Source organism: Amblyomma mixtum, chromosome 3 (assembly GCF_055824585.1).
Source record: "Amblyomma mixtum isolate Tamu chromosome 3, ASM5582458v1, whole genome shotgun sequence".
Taxonomy (NCBI): Eukaryota; Metazoa; Arthropoda; class Arachnida; order Ixodida; family Ixodidae; genus Amblyomma; species Amblyomma mixtum.
Genome location: NC_143014.1, coordinates 235,773,148 through 235,799,650, shown reverse-complemented (window position 1 = coordinate 235,799,650; position 26,503 = coordinate 235,773,148). Strand labels below are relative to the sequence as shown.

General features: G+C 50.0%; 1 pseudogene; it reads right to left on the bottom strand.

Annotated features, from left to right (window-relative positions):
• The window catches only part of LOC149354072 (uncharacterized), a 49,913-nt pseudogene extending 27,288 nt beyond the window's left edge, over positions 1–22,625 (bottom strand).
• Positions 22,626–26,503: the final 3,878 nt, after the last annotated feature.

Here is a 26,503-nt window from a genome sequence, read left to right as displayed (position 1 = left end):
AACCTATGCTACAACCTTCCTGGTCCTACAGAAATGCTCGCGAGACGTGATTTTGGGAATGGACTTCCTGAATGAACATCGGGCGATCGTCGACCTTCGATCCAAGTCGATCAAGCTTTCCACGGACAAAGCCATATCTGCAGCGACGACAGCGACTCATCGCGTTGCCTTAAACGTCCTCCACGAAGCACTGAGCGTGCCGCCCCGATCAAGTGTCGTCGCCTGCATAGGTACAGGAGACATCGAAACTGCCGAAGGCGTCGTCGAGGGGAACACCCAGTTACTCCTTGATCGAGGACTGGACGTCGCAAGGGGAGTCGCCCAAGTACGAAATGGCCAGGCCGAGGTGCTGCAAACCAACTTCACCGAAGAATACCGGCATATAAACAAAGGTACGACGATCGCTTTCCTCGACGAGCTGGTAGACATCAGAGACATATTTTCCCTACCCGACCAACCCGTAGAACCATCTGACCAAGGCCATCAACCAACGTTTGATATCAACCCGGCATTACCACAGAGCAGACAAGACCAAATACACAGTCTTCTTCAAAAGTACAGCGATTCCTTCTCATCAGCATCGAACGTGCGACGAACCCGGCTTGCCAAGCACCGCATTGTCACAGACGAACACGCCCGACCCTTGCGACAGAGCTCCTACCGCGTATCGCCGCTAGAACACCAAGCTATTCGCAAGTAAGTTCAGGAAATGCTTCGTGACAACGTCATCCAGCCATCGAGGAGCCCCTGGGCAGCTCCAGTGGTCCTAGTGAAAAAGAAAGACGGCACCCTTCGCTTTTGCATCGATTACCGCCGCCTGAACAGCATTACGAACAAGGATGTCTACCCCTCCCCCGCATCGACGACACATTGGATCGGCTATGCAACGCTAAGTACTTCTCATCGATGCACCTGAAGAGCGGATACTGGCAAATTGAAGTCGACGAAAGAGATCGCGAGAAGACTGCGTTCATCACGCCAGACGGACTCTTCGAGTTCAAGGTGATGGCCTTCGGCCTCTGCTCTGCCCCAGCGACGTTCCAGCGAGTAATGGATACGGTGCTCGCAGGCTTGAAGTGGCAGATTTGCCTAGTCTACCTAGATGACGTTGTTGTCTTCTCCTCAAGCTTTGAAGACCACCTGAGAAGGCTTCGGATGGTGCTGGAAACGATCAAGTCTTAAGGCCTGACATTGAAACCAGAGAAGTGCCACTTCGCCTACGAGGAGCTGCTGTTCCTTGGTCACTTCGTAAGCAAGGATGGAGTTCGCCCCGACCCCCAGAAGACGGCTGCGATCGCAGAGTTTCCACAGTCTAATGACAAGAAAGCTATACGCAGATTCCTTGGATTGTGCGCTTATTACCGGCGATTCGTCAAGCACTTTTCGCGCATCGCTCAACCTTTCACCCAACTTACCAAGGCTGACGTGCCTTTTAAATGGGAAAGGCCGCAAGAGGAAGCTTTCAAAGAGCTGAAGAGCCGCTTACAGTCACCTCCTGTGCTCGGACACTTTGATGAAAACGCCGACACCGAAATTCATACAGATGCAAGCAGTGTGGGGTTAGGAGCGGTCCTCGTTCAGAAAGATGGCGAACAGGAGAAAGTTATCGCATACGAAAGTCGTTTACTGTCGAAAGCCGAAACCAACTATTCGACGACCGAGAAAGGATGTCGCGCCATTATTTGGGCCACGTCCAAATTTCGACCCTACCTGTACGGACGACCATTCAAGGTTGTGAGCGACCACCATGCTCTGTGCTGGCTTGCCAATTTGAAGGATCCCTCTGGCCGCCTTGCTCGTTGGAGCTTGCGTCTTCAAGACTTTGACATAACTGTAGTCTACAAATCTGGCCGCAAGCATTCCGACGCTGACTGCTTGTCCCGAGCCCCCGTCGACGCAGCACCGGAGGAGGAAGACGACGACGCTTCCTTAGGACCGGTAAGCGCGAGCAGTTTCGCGGAGCAGCAGCGCTCGGATCCTGAGTTGCAAAGCCTAGTTGCTTATCTGAAAGGAAAGACCACATCGCCTCCCCGAGGGTTCAACCGCCAACTGTCGTCCTTCGTCGTTCACAATAATGTCCTCCTGAAGAAGAGCTTCGCGCCCAACAGGACAGTGCATCTTCTTGTCGTGCCCAAAAATCTCAGGAAAGAAAAGAAATTATGCAGGCATGCCATGATGAGCCGACTGCAGGGCATCTCGGTATTGTTCGCACGTTGCACCGCATCCAGGAGAAGTACTATTGGCCGCCGTTAGCTGCCGAGGTTTCCCATTACGTGAAAACGTGCCGTGAGTGTCAGCGACGCAAAACGCCTCCGACTAGACCAGCCGGACTCCTGAACCCCATACCACTTCAAACTAAGCCCTTTCAGCAAATTGGGACGCACCTTCTAGGCCCCTTTCCGACTTCATCATCGGGTAACAAATGGATCATCGTGGCCACCGACTACATGACCCGATACGCCGAAGAAAAAGCGTTGTCTAATGGTACCGCAACAGAACTCGCTAAATTCTTTGTCGAACAAATTCTCCTGCGACACGGCGCCCCCGAAGTGCTCATCACAGACAGAGGAACGGCGTTTACAGCGGAGCTGACGCAAGCCATTCTCAAATACAGTCAGACAAGCCATCGGAGGACAACTGCCTATCACCCACAAACCAACAGACTCACAGAGCATCGGAACAAGACCATCGCAGACATGCTCTGCATGTACATCTACGCCGAACACAAGACGTGGGACTCCATTCTGCCCTATGTGATCTTCGCCTATAATACTGCCGTCCAGGAGACAACCAGGTTTACCCCATTCCAGCTGGTATACGGCAGGAAGCCCACGACAACACTCCACGCAATGCTCCCGCACGTTTCCGACGAAGACAACCTCGACATCGCCGCCACCTTCATCGCGCCGAGGAAGCCCGAAGACTTGCGCGGCTTCGCATTCAAGACCAGCAGCTCACCGACGCCCGACGCTACAATCTGCGCCGACGAGACACGCATTACAAGCCAGGTGATCGTGTTTGGATATAGACGCCAGTTCGCCGCCGTGGATTGAGTGAAAAGTTGCTGCGACACTACTTTGGCCCGTACAGGGTTCTCCGTCGCATCGGTGACCTCGACTATGAAGACATCCCCGACGGCACGACAGCATCTCAGCGACGCCGCACACGCCCGGAAGTCGTACATGTCGTACGCCTGAAGCCATATTATGAACGCTAAAAGACTCCAAGTTTCCATTCTCCGTGTTTATTTTCATTTTAAAGCACCGAGACGATGCTTCTTTGGAAGGGGGGTAATGCCACGTATCATTGTAGTGTTTGTTCGTTCACGCTCAAGGCTGCAGGAAAGGGTTGTTATCACTTTTGTTCGTGACGCGAGAAGCAACCGGACTAATCTCGATTGTTCACAGCCATGAACAGCTGCATCTACTTGTTTCTAGATTACTCTAGATGATCTCGACCTGTTATCTCGAAGTTTCCTTGCCGGCTTGAAATTGAACGATGGCGCGAGCAGCAGGCATTAGTAGATCGACGATTGACGAGCACGCTTGTTGCTTACGCCGCCACCGAGTGATTCAGTTCTTTTTGCGGGCGCAAGTCAGCCCAAATAAAGAGCTTCGTTTGCAATTATTTCTGGTGTCTTCCTGACCGCTGGACTGCCGTCAGTACAACGTGACAATATGTTGTTTTTTATTCGTAGAAATTTCAAATCAGCGTCCAACGACGTTAAAGAAACACTTTTTTGCACGTTAGATCTAGCTCCGATTACGCATGCATTATTTTGGACCCATATTAGGACTACTTGATACACTCAATAGAAAAAGTGCAAAATCAGGCTGCGCGCTTCGTCTCCAATAATTATCACCCTTTTCAAAGTATCACTGAAATAAAGGCCGTGCTGGGCTGAGATACGGTAAGCGCCAGAAGAAAAACATTAAGGCTGAAATTCTTCCACAGTATCAGCTATAATGAAACAGGCATTGATAAACGCAACTATATGTCGGAACCAACCTACAACTCGACTCGACACGACCACACCAAAAAGGTGTGCGAACATAACTGCAAAACAAATACGTTTGCAAAATCATTTTTCCTAAAACAGTGAAAGAGTGGAACTAGCTTCCAGAAGAATGTGTTACAGTCTACGATCACCATGATTTTCATTCTCGACCTTATTCATGAGTGTAACATGTCTTCATTATTTTTTGTGTGTACTGTTTTGCATTACCTTGCTGCTGACTGTTTTTGTGCGAGTTATTGTGACAGTTACATCATTCTAAAACGGTCTCCCCTGCGATAATGTTCCCGGGACACACCGGTATTCTGTAAATAAATAAATAAGCAAATCGGCATGAACTTTCTCGGACCCTTTCCTACATCAGGCTAAGAGAAACATGAATAATAGTACCACTGATTATCTCATGCGTTTTGCTGAGACAGCATCTCTTCAGAGTAGCACCGCCATTGAAGTAGCCCAGCTCTTTGTTCATAAGATCGTCTTACGTCATGGTGCTGCACAAGTTTAGGTTACGCACAAGAGGGCTGCCTTTACCTCTGAGCTTCTACATAGTATTCTAGGTTTCAGTCACACCAGTCACCGTAGGACAACTTCTTCTGATCCCCAAACTAACAAGACGCCTCCAGAAGTGCTTTGAATGTACGTGGACGGCAAACATAAGACTTTGGACGACGTCCTGCCGTACGTCACGTTCGCGTATAACGCAGCCGTACAGGAAACCACCAACATGCCACCGTTAATCCTCGTTTATGGACGTCCGGTGACGAGAACACTCGATGCCATGCCATGCTGCCTCATGACAACGACCACCCAAATAGCGAAGCTGCAACCTTCTTAAAATGGCCCGAAGCTGTCCGCCAATTCGCACGGCTTCGCATTCAGGACCAACAGGGCCAGGATGCTACAGCCTACGGAGGGTGTTCAATACTCTTCAGCTGATGTTGTCTAGGTTTGGTCCCCAGTTCGACAACGCGGACTGAGGGGAAAGCCCTAGCGCCGTTATTTCGGTCCCTAAAGAATTGTGTGACGCCTTGGAACCCTGAAATATGAAGTCGTTCCGCACGAGACTCAACCATCTCGACGCCACCAGCGCCCCGAGGTGGTCCACGTGGTTCGCCTCAAGCCCTACTGCGCAAGGACACCCCAACTCTTCTCGAGGCCCCTTTTCGTTTCAGCATCGGGTCGATGCTTTCGGAGGAGGGGGGCTAATGATGCCAGCGCTCGTGCAGAAGAAAGCGCCAATGAAAAAGAGGAAGAAGTGTGTGTTGTGGAAGCGCACGTCCTGGACTACGCCGATGTTGAACCTCGGCCGCTTAACATCAACGTGACAATATATCAGGAAATGATTAGTTGGTGAAGTGGTGCGCGTGCTTTCCAAATCATCCCCTTGTTCATCTATGGGGCACTCACCGCTCTGCGGACCACCTCTTCGTTGTCTCGCAGGCGGCCCACGAGTCCCCGCGTGATGCAAGCGTTCAGCAGCCTGTTGAAGCCACAGGGGTTGGTCAAGGCGCGGGCAGCCACCGCGGGCTGGAAGGGCGGCGACACGGCCAGCGCCGCGTCCAGCTGCGCGTGGTCACCCAATATCGACAGGTAGAGGGAGACCAGCAGGCCGCCCAGGGACACGCCCACACCGAGGAGGCACTCGTTTGGGTAGCGCTTGCGAACCATGCGTACCACCTGCAGCGACGACCGGTGGCCATGTCATTTAATGGCTGTCCCGTACTGAACCGCTCAAGTTAATGAAAAGCTGGAGCTGGAAAGCGCGTTCCTGGTTTCACTTACGACCATGGAACCCACGTTCGCGATTTCGGACGGTACCTAAGCGTCTTAAGTCTACCATAGGTATTACAGAATTTATGTATGCGGGGTTTAATGTCCTGGATCTGAATGTGGGGTATAGACGCCGAAATGGAGGGCTTTTGGTTAATTTAGAGCACCTGTTCACATTGACGTGCGCTTACGTCGCACAGCACACGGACAATTTTCGCATTTCGCCTCCATCGTAATGCAGCCGCCGCGGCCGACAATCCATCGCGTGACCTTGAGCTCAGCAGCCGGACGCCAAAGGCCCTGAGCCACAGCGGCGGGTTTAGTTATTTGGTAACATCTTGATAACCTGCTATTTAATACTATTAAACTGTTTTGGCTTTGGCGAGGTTGAAAAGTTTCTTTAATCGCGAAGACTGCCGGGGCTATACTTTTAACTGTGCTTTCCACTGTTATTTTGTAGCCATGGAGCTAAGTGGTCACCTATGGACTGACTCCTGGTATTTGTTCATGAGTCGCTTTATATCCCAGACTTAGCGGAGCGCTGCCAAACTTTTACTTTTCTCCGTCTCAAGTATTAGAAAACATTTAATGGTTCTTACTAAAAATCACGGTGAAATTTTCGAAACAATATTGTTTCGACAGGCGATGAAAAGAAAAAAAATGGCTGAGGCTTAACTTGGTTAACCCTGGTCAGATGCGAAGCATATTGATGGCTAGGCTTGGTAATACATGGCTTTCCTTGGTTGAATACTTGGTCATTTTAATACAACCACTACAAGCCTTCGTCGTGGGGGAAGACAACGGCATGGCTACAGCGGAACGCCGACTAACCCCGAGACGCGCGTGGGGTGAGCGCCTGGATTGCCACGGAAGCCGCGTCCGCCTGCCCGGTGGAGCGAGCGTTTCACCTACACCGAGTGTGAACGCGCGTTCGAAATGCGCGGGAATGCCGCTCGAGGACATTCCGGCATCTGAGCGATGGCATCATTCTCCCTCTCCCAGTGCGTGACGGCGATCTTTCGTAACGTCATTGTGTCACGTGGTGTGACGTCACCATACCACGTGGTCTGCGCGGCGTGCAACCGCAGCGACGGAACAAGTTGGAGCCCCGTCTCTCATCTGTCGTGACGTCATTGTGTCACGTGGTGTGACGTCACCATATTACGTGGTCTGCACGGCGTGCAACCGCAGCGACGGCATGAGTTGGAGTCCCGATTCTCATCTGTCGTGACGTCATTGTGTCACGTGGTGTGCATGGCGTGTAACCGTCACGAAGGGCTTGGATTACCTATTGTAATATGCTTCGCATAAAAAATGATTGCCTGCTTCTCATTCAGGCAGTCCCTACATTATAGCACGGGATTCTGAAATCCCTTGTCAGTGCTCGGGAGTCCCCCGAGGCTCCGCTGAGTTTAAGCACAACTTGGCTTTGCATTGCAGCGAGTGCAACGATTGCTTCCCCCAGTAGATAAGACAAGTGTCGTGTTTAATAACCCTGCTTGCATATGGAGGGAGTTGGTCGAGGCCTATGTGATCGGGAAGGAAGCAGATGAGTGTGTTGCTTCACCATCTATCAATTTGGCAGACAAGGAGTAAGGCTTTCTGTATCCCGAACCCCTATAGCTCAGTATCTTCAAATACACAGCTAATCGTGGCTTCTCACTATAGTACAGTAAGAAATTACGATATTGACTTATTATGATGACGTCAACCTCCTCTCTTCTGATAAAAATAGTATCATAAAAAACACACGCTTGGATGGGTTGACAACGCTTCGTTTTTGCACGGACACAAATTGTCAATAGCCCCGACGCGGTGGCTCAGTGGTTATGGCGCTCGGCTGATGACCCGAAAGACGTGGACTCGATTCCAGCCGCGACGGTCGAATTTCGATGAAGGAGAAATTCTAGAACCATGTGTACTGTGCAATCTCAGCGCACGTTAAGGAACCCAATGTGATAGATATTTCCGAAGCCCTTCATTACGGCGACCCTCGTAGCCTAAGTCGCTTTGGGACGTTAAACCCCCATAAACCATAAAACTATAAACATTTTAATTTAATTTCGTATTATTCTAACTTGTATCGCAACGCATGTTTTAAGTGAAAATTTTCCAAATAGTAACAAGGTGCTAACAGACGCAACCGGAAAATAAGCTCCCACTACAACCGCGAGAAACCCCCCGATTACGGACATGAAAAAAATTAGGCAACAAGAAAAAATGCATTTTCCCTTCCTGCGAAACTAAAGAAAAACGATGCTTGCGTATAGGAGAAATGCTATTCAGTGCAGCACGCAGATCCAACTGCGATCCCCAATGTCAAATACTCTTTTCTTCTGCTGACATTCCAACAAAAATTTTGACTTATAATGGGAGAAAATTATGCCAGGAATTAAATGAGCAGAAACCGATTCTTAAATCCATAGGCTGACGCTATTTTTCTAGCATTTTGCGAAAGCATTGGGCTAAGTACCCAAAAGGCCTTCATTGCTAAAACTAGCCCAACCAAATTAAATCCTAATGTTTCATTGTGGATTAAAGAAGTTCTCACTAATCACTCCCAATTTTTCCTTCTTAATGGCCGCAGCCCTCTCCCTGTAGAATCAGGCCTCCGCCAGGATGTTTAGTAGCAATCCTCTTGTCCTTATGTCTCTATAAACGACTTACCCTGACAGCTACCTTGAAATTTACGACTCTTCGCAGACGACTTCGTGCTATACCGCACAAAACCAACACCTGTGGTTAATGCCAGCTACAAAATCACCTTAACTCCGTGCATCCATGTAGCGCTGGCAAGCTAAGTCCCTAATTCCCAACAAGCGAGAACTAATGTCTTTTCACCAGCGGCTTAATACCAAAGTTTTCACTTACACAGTTGCTAACTTCCAGCTTGCATCTGTAGACTTATACAAGTACCTAGTCGTCCCATCGGGCCAAGAGCTCATCTGGCGCACACACGTAACGACTGACCGTCAGCACTGGCTGACGGTCAGGATCATCGCTGAGCAGAATATCCTCCCACTGCTCCTCCGAGGGGTTGGGAACAAGGTCAACTAAGGCATTAAATTGGCATGCCCACAACATATGGTAGAGGTTAGCTACCTCTCCACAGAGTGGGCACTGCGGAGAGTATAGTGTAGGGTACCACTGGTGTAATTAGCTGGTGTTGGGTAAGTGTTAGTTTGTAGTCTCCTAAGGGTGTTCTCTTCGAACGAAGGCGCATCTGCTAACCGATAACTGTTTTTTGTAGCGTCATCTACGGCACGCCTCTCAAACTCTTCAACTTCTCGCCTTCAGATCACTTCAGAGACCAAGACTAGAATACGCATCTCCTATCTGCAGTTCGCACAAAAAAATTCTCAGTAGCACATTGGAATAAGTTTAAAATCACGCCACATGGTTTATTCATCGTCGCATTTCTTTTCTTAGGCAGTTTCATAACCTTTTTACAGTTGACTTGGCCGAGCACCTTACATAACCCCACCAGCCCGCATATCTCACCGCGCCAGCCATTTACTACAAGTTACTTGCGTACGGGCCCACAGCGTCACGTTTTCCGCCCCTTTTTTCCTCCTAGCGCAACCGACTGCAACGACCTTTCCCACGAAGGAGCTGCCATCACTTGTCCATCTAGGTTAACGCTTCAAGGTGCACTGAAGAGGAATCTGAACTCGTCTTTTTGCCGCGGAACTCAATCTACACGTTCCCAGCATTCTTAGCAACTTCGATTTATTGCCCTCTGCGGCTGATTTCCCCAATTAAATCGGATTAACGTCCGGCTCCCGCCTTTTCTCTTTAATTCCCCGCATGCGGTGGGAGGAGTCGAGCAACGCATGAAGTGCCTTTCAGGCAGTCGCGTGGTGACTTTGCTTTCGTTTTTGATTTGTTTCTTTTGGTTTCCGTGAATAAATAGGTCTATTCAGAGACTACATAGATGCAAATTAGGCCCATAGAAATAAAAATACGCGTGTGCCCTTTGCTTTTGCCGATCACTACGTATCAACCCGCCGATGGCAGAGCGGCAAGCCGCCACGGGATTGGTTGAAAGGTTGGTCGACTCCACCCACCGTTTGCGGGGAATTAAAAAAAAATGCCGGAGCCCGACTTCACTCCGGTTTAAATTAGAGAAATCGGCCACACAGGGCCATAATTCGAGGTTTCCAAGAACGCTTGGGAGGTGTAGATCGAGTTCCAGCGGTAAAAATACGAGTTCAGATTCCACTTCAGTGCACCTTTAAATAATCCCTTCAATGACTCCATGCGGCAGTCATAATTATACAATCCTTGTACTTCCACATAGCCTTTAATACCACCAAAGTGGGATGTTTAAGCTAATAAATTGAAGCCAAATGGAAACTGTGCTCCAAAGAGCCACCTTCGCCAGCCTTTACTCGTTATAACCGGGATGCTTTGGGTAGGCTTGATCAGCTGGCGTCCGGTGTCGGAGCTCATGCTTTTAAAGCAGTCTGCATCTAGAAAACGGACATGACCAGATTGCACCTTCACTATAATAAGTTAATAAGCATAATAAGTATAATAAGTATAATAAGTTAATAAGTATAATAAGCACCTTCACTATAATAATTGACATCCATCCGAGCGCAGCCATCCGGCAACAAAGGAAAGCTAACAGCTTCCTCAGAAACATCGCAGTTTCTAGTAGTAAGAATTCGTCCTGGTGCGGGGTTCGAACCCAGGACCACTGCTACACCGGAGCAGTCGCTCTACCAACTGAGCTAACGGGGTCAGCAATCTTATGGTAGGGCGAGAGTGAATTGATCAAGTAACTGAAGTGGGAACAGCGTTGGTCAAATGATTATGGGAATCCCCCAAGGCGGAGTAGATTTGTAATGACAGAGTAATTACTCACTGACATCCACCCAAGCACAGCCATACGGCTACAAAGGAAAGCTCTACTTTGTAGCCGTATGGCTGCGCTCCGATGAATGTCAATAAGCAATTACTCCCTTATTACAAATGTACTCCATCTTGGGGGATTCCCCTAAACATTTGACCACCTTGACTCTAGTGCATATAGCTCTCCGGATTGGCTAGCACGTAGGCACCACCTGCCCACAAAACGTACCGACGAGCGAACACTGAAAACTTTTGGCCCCGATTACCCGACCCTGCTGTCCTCCACAGAGCACCGCAGTGCAGCAGGGTAAGGATCGAGCAGACAGCTTCGAATGTAGTGCCTCGGCGAAATCTCTGGCGCTGGCCGCGTAGGTGATGCGGTGATTGGTGAGCGCAATGCCTCCGCAGCCGCGACCGTTCACCACCACGCAGGGGAAGCCAAGCGCGGCGAGCGCGGGCAGCAGAGAGCGGCACGGCCGCCTCTGGCTGTCCGTGTAGCCTCCTGCGACGAGCCACGGGGCCTGGCGCCTTCTCGTTGAGCCAGTCGAGCGCCACCTGACCCTGGTCAGAGAGCAGCAGCACCTCGCGACGGTAGCTGATGCGCGGCAGCCACCACTGCGTTTGGGCGCACATCGCATCTGCTACTGCATTTCTTGCCTGTGTCACGACCACGGCAAGCTATATATGCCATAAATTTCTAAGATCGCGCGTCCTAATCGTGGGTTTACCTGCGTCCACAGCAGGAGAACGGTATATCTCTCGAATCGACCCTCTCCACTCCCAGCAGCAACCATCTTATCTACGCAAAGATCCTCATCTCCTCCGCTTACCTAACTCTGTCGCCCCTTGCTACGCTTCTCGTCTCTTGCACTCCGTTCCGTTACAGCAAGGAAAGATCGGTTATCTTGCCTTCGCATTAAATGCACTGCCATTCCCGGGAATGGTACGTTATTGATGCAGCTAGACAGGCGACTCGCTCTAGACGAATGACATCATGTCGGAAGTCTCTGCGCCTTGAAAGCATCTATTGACCCTCCAGGAAAAAAAATTAAAAGTGCCTGCTCCCTATCTTGTGCACATTCTACACCCAAGTCACGTTGCTCCTAGCTTGATATGCTCAGCGTGTAATCGTACCAGAAACGCACTCCACCAGCTTTTTTTCCCAAACCGCTTCAAATCTGCCACCAGCAGGGAGTGCGAATGAGCCCTGAGCGCTGGTAACGCACCATTAGGGCGGTGTCCCCCTCATCGGCCACGCTCGGCATTGATTCCCGCACCTGAGAGGCGTGCGTTGCGCTCACGTGGTAAAGGCTGCCCACGAGGCGCTGGAGGTTGGCGCCGACGTACCAGACCGGCGTTCGGTAGTAGCCCTTGATCACGTCCTCCATCTGGACACTGATGAAGCGGCGCATGTGGCCACTGCGGCACACCAGCCGCGGCTTGCGCACCACCGCCAGCACGTAGTAGATTACGTAGGCGGAGCACGCCAGACAGAGCAGCAGCCCGGCCTTGGGGGGGGCCTTCACAAGTTGCATGACGCCCATAGCACGCTGCATCGAACCGCAAGGTCGTCTTACCCTTCGCTCGAGCAGCCAGCGCGTGGGCACGCGCCTGTCGACTGAATAGCTTGCAATACGTGCTGGCAGCAACGCCTGCGGCAACAAGGCATGTCCATCAGTACCTCTTTTCTTTTTCGTTGGGTGAGTGTGCCAAGCAATAATTTAAGGAAGACAGAAGGGGGTGCAGGACACAAATCAAAATCAGAAATCTAGTAGTGTTCAAGAAGTCACGCTGCTTTCCCGCGCCGTGAAAAAAGCGTTGTAGAGCAGGAACGGGCTTCGTGCAACCAGGGTCGCACTAAAAAATGCGCGTGGTGTCTTCGTGCCTTTCCCTTCTGTCTCAGCAATACCTCTACGCGCAAGTCCTGTCACGTTTTGCGCCACTGGTGGTCTACTGCTGAGTCACTGTACGTCCTGACATAAAATGTATGACGCCACCCTTCCGCCTTCATGTGATCCGAGTCGCCATGGGCTATGTGGGTGATAGGCGTGCCCCACCTCATCCTCCGTAGAGGGATCGGAACACCAGAATCGGACATCAACAAGTCACATTTTTACCTACCCTACAGCCTAAACCTCGCGCCATCACATTTCAAGCTGGTTAATAAGATCAAGAAGCACCAGAAGCTAATGTGGCTCGCATGCGGCGAAGAGGTTGAAGAGCAGCGAGCCACTAGTGACAGCACGACGCATCGAATGCCATGGTGCTATGCCGAGAAGTGATGTCCCCCTGCGAGGAGGCTCCGAATTTTTTTAAGACACCGCTAAATAGGAACGCTAAGTCTCCTTTGATTGAAAGAGTAGAGCTTCGAGGTTCGAAATCTGTTATTTTTACCGAAAGCAGAACTTCGACGAGCCATAAAACCGCCTAGAAACTAAACGTTCTAGCTACGCCTCTCTAGAATGGCGGTGAGCGCACCTAGTCATCTGAATTCTTCGCCTTTCATCAATAGCGCTCTGCTTTTCAGTGCAATGCTATTTCGACGTGGACAAGAAGCATCATCATGTAACAGCGCGCCGAGGACTGTTGAGGTACCCGAATAGGGCCATCATGAAGCAGTCGTGCGCAGCATCTGCGGAAGGGCTAGCTAGGCGAAACAGTCGGTGAGATTCAGGCTTGTCCCGAACAGTGAGGCAGGGATTGGCGGTGATGATGATGATGCTAATGAAGATGATGTCGCGGGCATCAACTTAGCTACATGCAAGCATACGACAGGATTGTGTCAGGCTAAAGTACACACAAGAAAAGAAAACAAAACAACTGACGATGATGATGACGATGATGATGATGATGATGTACTGTTATGGACTAGTCTGTGACGACTGGAGCAAGACAGCGTGATAGCGCCATCAACAACTGGCCCATGTGGTCAGCGGGAAATTCGATGTTGTCTTCGCATGTTCCGTCCGATTGGTGGAGATTGTTTTGTCCGCTTTTCCAGAGGGATGTCACCGCGACGCCGGGGTTTCACGGCAGTTGAAATGTTTTCAGAAAACGGGGAATGAACAACTGTTGAGAAATTGAGTTTTTTTAACACCGCTGCCCCCTATTTCACGCACTAAAGAACGCCGGTAATCTCCCTTTAATTTAATCTTCAGTCTTACTTCACTAGCTCTATCAAGGACATGTTCCGAAAATTTCTTGTCACCTAATTCCTTTACGACTGAAGGCGAGCAGACTGCGTAGTAATATTTATTGAAGCCATAGGTTAAGAACATTCCGGAAAACTTCGCCTGTGGGGCTCCCGTGAACAGGCTGCAGTCCCCTCGAATTTTGAGGTTTGACACCCTGAAGCTCAATTATACTTTCCGAGTGGCGCCGACAGTTCATTTGCATTGCAACAGCTAGAGGTTAGAACAAAGACCGAAAACGCCAATTTAAAGGATATCGCATTTCAAAGCAGAACCTAAGGAAGGAAAGAGGGGGTAAAAAAAAAACTGCAGAGCGCAAAAGAACCTTTTAATTTTGTTGCTCATCATCCATTGAAGCCAGGGGTGGCCTTTCATGGCTGAGAAGAAGGAGGTGTAGCCCATGGTCATTTTCCAGTTCCCACATCCGAGGGCTAGAAGCAAACTCGTGGATTGAACGTGCCCAGGAGCGCAGCTCTGCTGGCATGCAGGTCCCGTCCACTGCCGCCATGGCTTGCGCCCTCTTCGCCGGGCCACTGCTCACGCTCCCTACATGTCCTCGTCTTCCTGATCCTTCTTGAAAGGCTGATCACCTGGCATTTGGGCTGCCTGAGCAAGACTGTCCAATCCTGCGTAAGAAGACAAAGCACCGGTTACGGCAAGTCGTGAGAAGTTGTACGCACTTTTCGGCTCAAATGTTGCGCTACGGAACTAAAAATGGCAAAGCGGATGTCTAGGTAAACGGTACACTAGAGAGCCAGATGTACCTCGAACTGATTTTTGACAGTAATGACTGTATCAAACATACTATTAGTGCTTCTTTATCCTCTTATGCACATTTCTGTAACAATTGGATTTGGAGACGCTTTTCTTCCTTACGAGGTTTCCTTTCACAGACTTAATGAAATGGAAGTAAATGACTCATGCGCTTTCATATTTCCCTAACGTGAATCCTCACTCGCGGCAAGTAACCCACCATCTATCTCGATAGGCTGTGTTGTTCGTTTCACTTCGATTCTTCAGCGGCAAAGAATAAGGGATGATTAGAGATGAGAGTTTCAATTACCAATGACTTTAATGTCTTCAAGATAACAACTGTGGTCAGGACCAGCACTCATTGGCGCAGTCGGGAAGCTGTCGACGAAAACATGACACGTGTGTAAATCTTATTTCGTGGGAACTCCACGGTCGTGTCTGCAGGACAAAGTCAAGTCGTCCGTAAGCATTTACCAAGGTTTGAGCGCAGTGTGCACCTGATCGCCTCCTTAGCTCACAATACTCCCAGAGTTGCATCACTGCGGGACAGAGACCGTTCAGTGCCCACTCTTAAGCTTCAACTGCTCACTGCCAGCAGCGTGCCCATGTTCGCAGTTTAGAGGCAAATTACAAAAATTGGTTAGTAATTTGGAGCCCAAGGAGATTCTTCTATGTGGCTGGCGCTACCAAGAGACTGCATTTGATGAATTTGGGCAGGTACTCCAGATGAGGTGCTCGCTGTGAGAATCACGCACTGCTGGCGTTAAAATACTTCATAATAGGTGATACTAGGCAGACCATAATTGACACTTTTTTCAAAAGTTTGCATCCTGAGTACAGCTATTTGCAGTATCTTGCATAGTGAACATACTGCCCGGAGTTGTTGACTCGCCCCATGCCGCCGGCCCCTTCGTCAACATCAAGACCACAGCACGCAGATACACTACCCTAAAAGGATGGCGCAGCAGCTCGACCATGCCGTAGCACTTAATATTTGCTGCAGTCCAAGGTGGTCGCGCCTATGCTGTAGCATCATGGTTCTAGCAGACACCACGCTGACCGCAGACGCATCGCTGTGAGCGGCGTCCTGTGGCTCATCGCGGCTTTGTGTAATCAGAAGAGGTGCTGGTGTAACTAATGGCGTATTCCTATCGGTGATCCGGGGCAGCTGTCCATATCCGTTAAGAAGAAATATGCAGGATGTTTCACCTAAGACGTTGCACATGTTTTAAAATTGCGCTTTTCGACTTCGAGAGTCGGCTTTCTCGGCATAGCATTGTTAGCGGTGTAGTACATCAGAATAAAGCTAAGTCGTGCTAACTAGCAGGCAGGTTAACTAATATTGAATAGTTATCTTTTAACTATTACTGTTAGGCTTCTTAATTGTAGCCCACCGTAAAAAATATCCATATCGGTCATTAGAATTTCCAAAATGCTGTTGCCATCGGCGCTGTGGCCCAACGAATGTTGCCGGTTTCGACGAGTTGCTTGCACTGGACAGGTTGCTTTTCCTGCAAGCTTCTCGAGCGCATGTATTTTGGCGCGATGTCGCCAAAATCTATTGGCCCACAGCGCCGAGGGTAGCCGCGTTTTCGAAATTCTAAAAATTTATGTGCATATTATTTACCATGGGCTACACGCCTCTCAATAATTCAGGAGGTTAACAGAATTGTTTAAACGGTTAACTATTGAATAATAGTTAACCAGCCTGCTAGTTAACACGTCCTAAACAGTATTTTAAACAGTAAACAGTAACAGTTTAACCGTAAACTGTTAAACAGTAGTTAACAGTATCCTGATGTACTACACCACTGACCATGCTATGCCTAAAGAGAGTTGTTCTAACTCAAAAAGCTTATTTTTAAAAAGTTGTCTAAAGCCTTAGGAGAAACACTGTATATCCGCCGCAATCCAACTCAGGATTTGAATCCCAATTGCCCACTGAAGCACACTTCGATTTCGCGGAGCAAGAAAACCTCAAATCTTGCTCACGAGCGCCGATTGGAATGCGTAATGAGTTATACGAGGTACTCACACTGCAAGCGGGGGCGCATTGTCACCCGATAATTTTGAATTCTAGCGGGCATCATTATAAGCTAAGGAGAAGTTACCATGCTGAAGTCATTGTAAAGAGAATTGAAATGGATATCTTTACAAGTGAGCATTGAGTCAATGGGGCATCGTTAAAATGAATGGAGGGATGACTCCCCGAATGCAGGAAACTCTTTCGTTACGCACAGTGTAATCTCTTGAAGCCCCAAGTTCGGTTCAGTCATGGCAGTCAACGAGACCGTAGCCCTGCTATGACAGTGGCGACTCTATACAAGGTGGTTAGTCTAAGTTGCATCAAGCTTTAAACCAGTGTACAAAGATTGGCTAATGCAGAGTTTTAGAGACTTGTTTTGAACAGATCAGTATATTTTTTATGCATCTGATTACCTTATTATCAAACATAAAATACCTTCCTTATTGCCAAATCTAGCGCAAAACTTTCGAAGTCAGTATTGTAGATCATATTGAGAAATGCTCATTTCACTTGTTGCCTTCAAAGTAACTTTCAAGCTTCATTTTTTTCTTAGACTGAGCTAAAGTGCTTTGCTTCACTCGGTCTCGATCGGTAGACGAGCAACGGGCCTTACCGGAGCAAGGAATCCTTCTTTCCTAGGTTATATCACTGAGCCGGAAAATATTTCGCTCTTTCTTACCTTGTTCAGGCAGCTTTCAACCTCCCTATCACTACCTCTACCGCTAAGATCTTTGCCACAGGCCTTTTCCATCCTCTCCGTTCTCTTCTCTCCCTCCATCGTGACTCACAGCTTGCCCGCCTTTCCCTTACCCGTCAGGGTCAGTAGTTACTGACTCAAGTGGGTATCTCGCCCATTCCCATCGCCCCTTTTACCTCTCCTATTCCAACCCCGGCTCCCAAACTTCGTATCCTCCCCCTCCCGACCAACATGCCCCCCGTCCTGCACGCCGGCCGTCATCACAAGCAGCAGTGTTTCGGAGAAGGGAGGGGTAAACAGATGGTCTGATGTCCGATGAGCAAAGAGATTTTAAACGAGAAACTAAAGAAGCAGTAACAGAACAGTCCAGGAAGTAATGACGGATATTTTCACATAACAATCCACAGGAACAAGTTGAAGACGGAGACAGGCCAAATCTTTTAAAATAGAACGGAAATCTACCATCCCCAGTAAGTAAAGTTATTGGAGGATTCCTGGGTACACGAATGAGGGGAATGTAAAGTGTATCAGGGATCCAGTTGATTAGTTCAGTGCCACCATTATTCTCGCGCCAAAAAATGCTCCATAAAAGAAGTGAAGAATGATGCAAACGGGAACGCACGCAACGGCGTGAAAGGGTAGAAATATGTAAACTTCCAAACTGGCCGGCCCTACCAGCAGCTTGGTCGGCTAACTCGTTTCCAAAGATTCCAGAATGACCCCGGATATGAAATAAAAGAAATGGGCTAAAGAAGACAAACGATAGAGATCTTTCTTAATTGCAATAATAGTAAGATTGTAAGAAGTAACTGAAGACAGCGCAGAAAGCAGAGATAGAGAATCAGTGTAAAAATGAACAGGCATGGAGGGAGGGCTGTGAATAGCATAAACAACAGCAGAATGAAAGGCTGCAAGCTCAGCGGCATAGGCGCTAGAGGGTAGTTCTAAAGAGTCACGATGTACATGGACAATATTTTGTGTTGAGCTAAGAACAACAAATGCTGCACCAGCTGAGCGAGGAGTGAAAGACCTATCAGTGTAAATATGCAGGGCACGTTGACAAGAAAAGAATACAGCTTCTTGAGAACTGAGTTGAACAAAAGAAAATTTAAATTTCAATGAGGGATGGTCTGACCAGGGATCAAATAAAGGTTGAATGTGAGAGGGATCATAAAAAGTATTGCCGTACACTACGGATTGACGTAACGTGAAAAACAAAAACTCTGCGCATAACTGGTCCAGATAGATAGGAAGAGGAAGAACGTTTGCAAGAACATGAAGAGCAGCGGTTCGCGTAGTATGATAGGCACCAGTAAGAGGCAGAAGGGGAATTCGTTGAAGCGATAAAACACGATCTCTTAGCCGAGAAAGGGGGCAATGAAATCACCAAGCTGGGGCGGCATAGGTAATTGTAGGGAGAATAACCTGATGATAAATTTGGCGCATATGAGAAGGAGAAACACGAAAATGGAAATGGAACCAATTAAAGAGCTTGGTGGTAGATGCAAGAATTTTCGTTTGCAAATAATTAACATGAGGAATAAAGCTTAAGTGAGAGTCAAAGAGAACACCTAATAATTTAATACTCGGTTCACACTTGAGACTGTAAGTGTCAAGTCGAATAGTCGGCTTACGCTTGTGTAACGCCGGAGCTGCATTAAAAAACAAAACATAAGAACACTTTTCTGGGTTTAACTGAACGCGGTACGTGGTACACCAGTTTTGGATTAATGTTAAAACATTTGAGCCCAGCGTTGACAACTCGCTGCTAGTTTTGCCAGGGATGAGAACAATGGTGTCATCTGCATATGCCTGAATGTGGATAGGTGAGGGCACAGGAAGGTTTAGGAGATCATATAGCAAAATGTTCCAAAGCAGTGGCGAAAGTGGTGAACCCTGCGGACTGCCGAGGGAAGAAGGCAAAGAAAGAGTACAAGAAGGAGATTGATAGGTCAAATGGCGGTTATGAAGGAAAGACTCCAGAAGGGAATATAGATTTCGTGGGCAACGATGTTTTCGTAAAAAATGTAAAACCAGAGGGTGCCAAACACAATCAAATGCTCCTCTGAAATCCAGAGAAATTAGAACCACAGGAATTTTTTGTTGTTTATAACTATGTAAGAACTGCCGCAAATGATATAGAGCCTGAACAGAACTGCGACCATGCGTGAAACCATACTGATTTCTATGAAGTAATTTATTTTGGCGCAGGAAGTAATACAGCCGACCATATAGTAAACGCTCGAGCACCTTACCGAAAGACGAGTTAATACAGATCGGTCGGTAAGAATTTGGAAGGTGCTTTGGTCTATTCGGTTTGGGAATAAAAGTAATTCTGCCAATTCTCCATGTCTGCGGAAAGTAACCCAAGTGCAAGGCAGAATTAAAGAGGGAGACGAAAAACAAGGAATGAGCGTTAAACAAGGCGACAACAAAGCGGGGAGAGATAAGATCAGGCCCTGGAGAAGACGACAAATCTAATGAATTGACGACAGCTTCGATCTCCGCAGCAGTGAACGGTAAATCTTGGACTGAGTTATTGTAAGGCTGTGCAGTAATGTCCCGAACATGAGTATGAAAAGGGAGATCACGGGAAGAATCATCTGTAGCGACGTGAGTACGAAGGAGCAACTGTATAGCGTCAGGAAGCGTTTCAGTATATGTGCCATCAGCGTACCGTAGAGGAGGGATAATGGAAGGGCACCTGAGCTTGCCAAAAGCATGTTTATGTGGCTTGCCAAAGAGATATTTACGTGTAGCTGTGGAGCAGATCTCTTTTATATAACTATCATGTGTGGTTCTGATGTTAGAGCGATACTTAGCAAGAGCTTTATAATAAATTGAACGGTGAAGAATTCTCAGCTGTGGGTCTGAAATGCGTTGAAAACGGCGACGAAGAGCGCGCACACGGGACCTCTCCATGCTCAAATCAGCCGTCCACCAAATGGAACCGTCGGGAAAATGTGGTTTAACCAAACGCAAGTTTTTCTTGTAAAGTCATATAAAGGTGGCGTTAAATTTTGAGAGGACATAATCAAGAGCACACGCCGAATGAAACTGATAACTGTAAAAAGATTTGAACCAAGGCAGCGAAGTTAACTGGGCAATTAAGCGGCTGGAGCTGGCTCTGGTGAGCCGCTTGAACGGCGACAACGGTTGGGAAAGAAAAGAGTATGTAATAAATCTGTGTTCGGAAAGAGATAAATCAGGAATGACTTCCCAGGAGTAGCCCTTTGCAAGCAAACTAGGTGAAGCGAAACAAATGTCAATCCAACTGGAAGCGTATGGAGTTTCATAAGTTGGTAAAGAGTCCGGATTATTCAGAAGAACCAGGGCATTAGAAGCCGCAAAAGCTTCAACATGAGTTCCTCTAGCATCAGTGGTATTGCCACCCCATAAAATGTTTTTTGCATTAAAATCACCGCAAATGATAATTTTGTCAGTCGGTGAAGTCTGGATACAAGTGGTGAGCAAAGCCAGAGATACTGTGAGATATCCGCACGAGGCGGTACATATACTGCTACAAAAATGAATTGATCAGTCGATGTCGAACATAAGATGGAAACAACTTCAGGAGAAATTAAAGTAGGGAAGATATCAAAGGTAGGATTGTGTAGCAATATGACACACCGAGGGTTTTCAGGAGACAGGATTTTGTAAAAAGTGGAGGGAATTCCTACAAATTCGTTATGGGTAGTAATATATGGATCTCCGACAGTGGTGATTGTGATATTATTGTCCAAAATATATTTAACCATCGGGGCAGTCGCACACCGGGTGTGATCCAAATTGACTTGGAGAAAATTGTTGTGGTCGGGCGGAGGACACGGGGTTACATGAGGAGCGCTACGAGCCATAATTAGTGCGGGAACGGATTCTCTCCGTACGTTCACGCAAGAGTGAACAAGAGACATGCCCCGCAGGATGATCGGAAGGGCGACCGGCGGCCCCGGTAGGGGCGCACTTCCATTGTGGATCCTGGATGGAAGTTGGGCAGGCCGCCAAGGCATGTGACCCCGCACAGCGGGTGCAACAAGCCTTTGAAGGATCATTTTTCATCGTGAAAGCCGTCAAAGCGTGGCCATATTGAGCGCAATAAGTGCAGAGCGGCACATGCAGGTCTTTCTGCACCTCAACTGAAGTCCACCCGAGGGTCACGCAACGTGTCTGGCATAAACGGACGAAAGCAGGGGGATCCACCTCGAGGACGTGGACGAACTGTCCGGATCTTTGGGGAAATGAAAGTCTGACCTTACAGGCGGATGGGTCCAGATGAAGATTAGGGTTCCGGCGGTTGAGTGCCATAACTAGTTCCTGTGGCCGCACGTCGGGGTCGACCCCTGCCAGGCGAATGTGCGGGTTCCTCTGTCGCGGGACACGGACCTTGATCGCGGTTCTAGTGACTTCAATGCGGGTAATGGCGGCCTTGAGGAGGTCCAGGTCTGCAGGGTCACTGGAGGCAACCGTGAGGGCACGAGGGGAAGGCCGAAGGGCAACAGCTCCGATTCTCTCGGCCTCGGGATCGATGTTTTCCCTAATCAATGCCACCACCTCACGGCCGACGTCTGCTGAGGCCGCGACGGAAGTTAAAAACATCTGATGCGGCAGGGGGTTCGGTCGGGTGTTCCCAGCAGGTGGAGGCTGTGGCCGGCCAGGGGTCGAGTCCAGGGCTGAAATTCCGATGTCCCTCTGAACCGGAACCGGAGCACCACGCAGGGCATCTGCGAAAGTAAGGGGGACCAATGCCTCCTGCCTCAGGTCGCGAAGTTCCGCCTCAGCCGCGGTGACCCTAGCAGACATCTCCGCAAGCTGTACTTTAACGGCGTCCAGCTCGCGCTCTCTGGCTTCCAATGAGGTCTGCAGCGTCCTTGAAAAATTGGTCTCGGCGACCGCGCACGCAAAAAAATGCGCCGTTTGGCGGTACAGGTCGCAAACCAGAGACAGTAGGACTGCGCGAGCTGCAGGGCCTATCTTCTTGTCTTTGTCCAAGATCGCTGTCATTAGCTGTTCGTGAGCCCGCATGGCAACAGCGTCCGTGCCCCACTCCAAGCGGGCGGGTTGAGGCGACTCTGGAAGCCTTGCTGGCTGCGAGAGACCAGGCGACCACAAGACCTGGGAGACTCCAGGTTCTACGGGGGCACAGGAGGCGCCTCCGGAATGGTGGGCAAGGGCAGGATCCCGAAGCACGCCAGCGTGCAAAGGGATGACCGTGTGGTGGTCCGAGGACTTGTCCGAGGTAGATCCAGGATTTGCCGCACACGAAGAAGAGCCGCTCGGGGGTGGCGGGCCATCTGGAGTAACCCGATCGGCCATGGCCAAGCTGGCAGCTGACAGGCCTAACCAGCCAGCCGCCAGACACCACAAGCCGCCGAAACTGCAAAAATAAAACACGGACCTCAAAGGAGGAGGCCACTCGGAGGGTCCCCGACGTCTTACAGGGCCCCTCCGAGTAACAGGATGTGCCAAGAGGCCGTGAAACTGCAAAAAAGCAGACGTGCAAGAGCAGCGAAAGAGCACGCCCGAGACACAATTTTCCGGGCACCGCTGATCCCCTGGCCCAAGCCCTCGGAGGACGGTGGGAGACTCACCCTTCGCCGCACCATAAAAGAGGTCTACCTCGAGCTCCGTCTAGACAAACGCCTTTACCCTCCCCTTCATCCATCGCTCACGGTGCCGGAAGCTCGCCTTCTTCGGCACATCCAAATGAATGCAGTTATCACCCCGTCTCGCCTCTTTCTCTATTGCTATCGATCAGACCCTTCCTGTCCCAACTGCCCCTGTATCTATGCGGACCTGGCCCATTCCCTCTTCTATTGCCCGGCTGCTGAGCAGTCGGGTTCCTACCCCCCCACCCTTCTTTATTCATCACCACCTGGCTCGACTGGCTTGGCGCTGAAGGGGAGGAAGAATAGCGACTTCTGGTCGCCCAGGCGGTCCACATGCTCGGCCTTTAAATTATGGCCGAATAAAGGTCTTATACTACTACTACTTACATTGTTCAAGGCACATCATCGTTGCAAACGCTATCTGGCCGTCCTCAGCCATCGTCGTGACATAGTGTTGGATGGTTTGTGTATATGCAGGAGGGGGTTCTGTTTCTGTTGTGTCCCCTTATTGCTTTTGTGTGTGTGCGCCCCCTCCTAACGACCACTCGCATTCCCCTCCTAACGACAGTTCGCATCCTCCTCCTAACGACCACTCAATCCTCCTCCTAACGACCGCTTGCCCCTCGTCGCACGCTGTCGCCGGATGCCCCCCCACGGTGCGCCCCCGCACCCTCCTCCTGTTCTGGGAAGCCACTCCCTGCCGTGGACGCTTCTCCACTCCCTCCTTTCTTCGGGCGGCCAGTTCGGCTCCTGCCTCGGTCGACGCTGGTCGCACCCTCATCGGCTTTAAACAAACGAAGTCTTAAAGTACCGTGTGCGTCTTTCGCTGCATTCAACACAGCGACCGGACACGACAGTGGCGACGAGAAAGTGGATTCGACCCGCGCTACGCAACGCTATTGACAAGCCATGGCTACGCGAGGGTTTCCCAACCAGATACCAGAGTTCAACGGCTCATCGTGGTCATCGTGGGTTGGACGCCTTCAGTTCTACTTTGAAGCTAACAACATCACAGACCCAGCCTTGAAGAGGGCCAACCTGCTGACGCTGTGCGGGGAGCAGACCTACGATACTGTCTGCGCCCTTATTCAGCCAAGCACACCAGCGGCAGTGTCTTACGACGACATCGTAAAAGCGCTGCAAAAGCACTACGACCCAAGGCCATCCGAGGTCTACAGCCGGGCTCGCTTCCAACGACGAGATCAACTGGGAGGAGAAACTGTGAGCGCCTACGTAGCCGCGCTCAAGAAGCTCGCTGCCGACTGCAATTTTGGAACGCTGTCGACAACAGCTACCGGGCAGGAGGGAGACGCAGCTTCTTCTGCTAACACCACCATGCTTCCCTTGGACGTGATGTTACGCGACAGATTTGTGTGCGGACTGAGTGACGAGTCACTGCAGCAGCGCCTGTTCGCTGAGAAGGACCTCACATTCAGCAAAGCTTACGACATCGCCGTTCGAGCGGAGAGCGCCGGCCACCAGCAGGGAGGGATTCGCCGGAACACCGAGCCGGTACACCAGACAAGCAACCAGGTGCGCAAGCCTTCTGTTGTTGTAAAATCGGTCAAAAAGGCACAACGCTGCTGGCGGTGTGACGACCAACACAACCCCCAGGGATGTCGATTCCAGTCAGCCACGTGTAATTTTTGCCACAAGCGAGGGCATATCGAAAGAGCATGCATTACGAAACGGAGACTTGCCAAGATAAAGTCACCTTCCCAGCCTAATCACAGCGTCAACGCCTCAGAGAATACGCCGCTATCTGATCTCCATGGAACAACATCAGCAACACCATCTGTGTTGTACGACCTGAACACCATGAATCTCGGCACGCGACCGAAGATTTTTACAGAAGTAAGCGTACATCACCAGCTGATTAAGTTCGAGGTGGACTCCGGCGCAGCCTGTACTCTGATCAGTGAGGACACGTTCCGAACTTCATGGCCATCTGACGCACCCGCCCTGCAACAAGACGACACGCACCTGCGAACGTGGTCAGGACAGAATCTGCCACTATTGGGCTCTGCCAACGTGCAGGTTAACTACAACGGCCAGACCCATACGCTACCTCTGCTTGTTGTGAAGGGCACAGGATCAAGCCTTCTAGGGAGAAATTGGTTTTCTCCACTAGGCGTGATGAAATGGAGTAAACATCAAAACGCCGATGCGCTAAGCCGTCTGCCACTAGACGCAACTGTTGACGAACCATTTCCACCAGGAGACGTTCTGATGTTCGAAGCACTGCCAGAACCTCCGCTTACAGCAGGCACAGTTGCAGCATCTACGCAGAAGTGCGCAGCTCTCCGGCTAGTTTACACAGCTGTTCAACAAGGCAACGTGCATAAACTCAAAGGGGACAACTTCGACGCTTACCGCAGGCGAGCTACAGAGTTGAGCACCCATCGCGGCTGCATCATATTTGGGTCCCGAGTTGTGATGCCGAGAGAACTACGCGCACAAGCTATGTCTCTCATCCACGCCGGACATCGGGGCATCGTTGCAATGAAAAAGTGTGCCAGAAGCTACATGTGGTGGCCTGGCATTGACAACGACATCGAAACAGTGGTGCGAGAATGCAAGCCTTGCCAGAGCAGCCGGAGCGCCCCGCTGAAAGCTCCTGTCCCAGAATGGGAAAAGCCAGACACACCATGGCACACACTGCACATTGATTTTGCAGGACCAATTGAGGGCTGCACTTTCCTTGTGGTCGTAGATGCCTACACAAAGTGGCTTGAGATAAGGCAAATGGGACAGACGACTTCGGCAGCAGTCATTGACAACCTCCGATCACTATTTGCAACGTTCGGCCTGCCGCGCAAGGTAGTGTCGGACAACGGAACACCGTTTGTATCTGCGGAGATCCTCAAGTTTTATCGCGACAACGGGATCTCATCAGTTACATCGGCCCCCTACCACCCAGCGACAAACGGACAAGCCGAGCGCTACGTAGCCGAGCTAAAACGCGCCCTTGAAAGAGATCAGACAGGCTCGCTGCAGCGCCGCCTTGCGCGCTTTCTCTTCAAGCAGCACACGACGGTTCAGAGCACAACAGGCGAGACCCCCTCGAAAATGATGTTCGAGCGTGAAATGCGAACCCAGCTCACAGCCATCCTCCCCGAGCCAAAGGCAGAGACGTTCCGGGAAGAAAAAGCAATTCCGCGCTGCGGCACGCTTAATGAGGGGCAGCGCGTCCTCGCCCGACAGTTTCTGAAAAAGCCACGCTGGGAGGAAGCTACAATTGTCAGACGCATAGGCCTGCGCTCTTGGCTCGTCAACATACATGGCACAGTAGCACGCCGACATCTCAACCAGCTGCGTAGATTTACGACGCCGTCTGAGAGCTGTCCGCCAGCGGAGAGAACACGTGCACCATCTTCCCACATAGCCTGGCACCTCTTCCCGGAAGAAGAGACTTCGCCCAGGACAGACCTAGGAGACACAGCGAACAACAGCCAGCCTACAAGTGTTTCTTCCCCGAGCGCACAAAGCCAGCGCGCCTCCACGCGTGAGCGCCGACCCCCTGCACGATACCAGGCAACTTTCTAAGGGGGAAGGAAGTGTTGTGTCCCCTTATTGCTTTTGTGT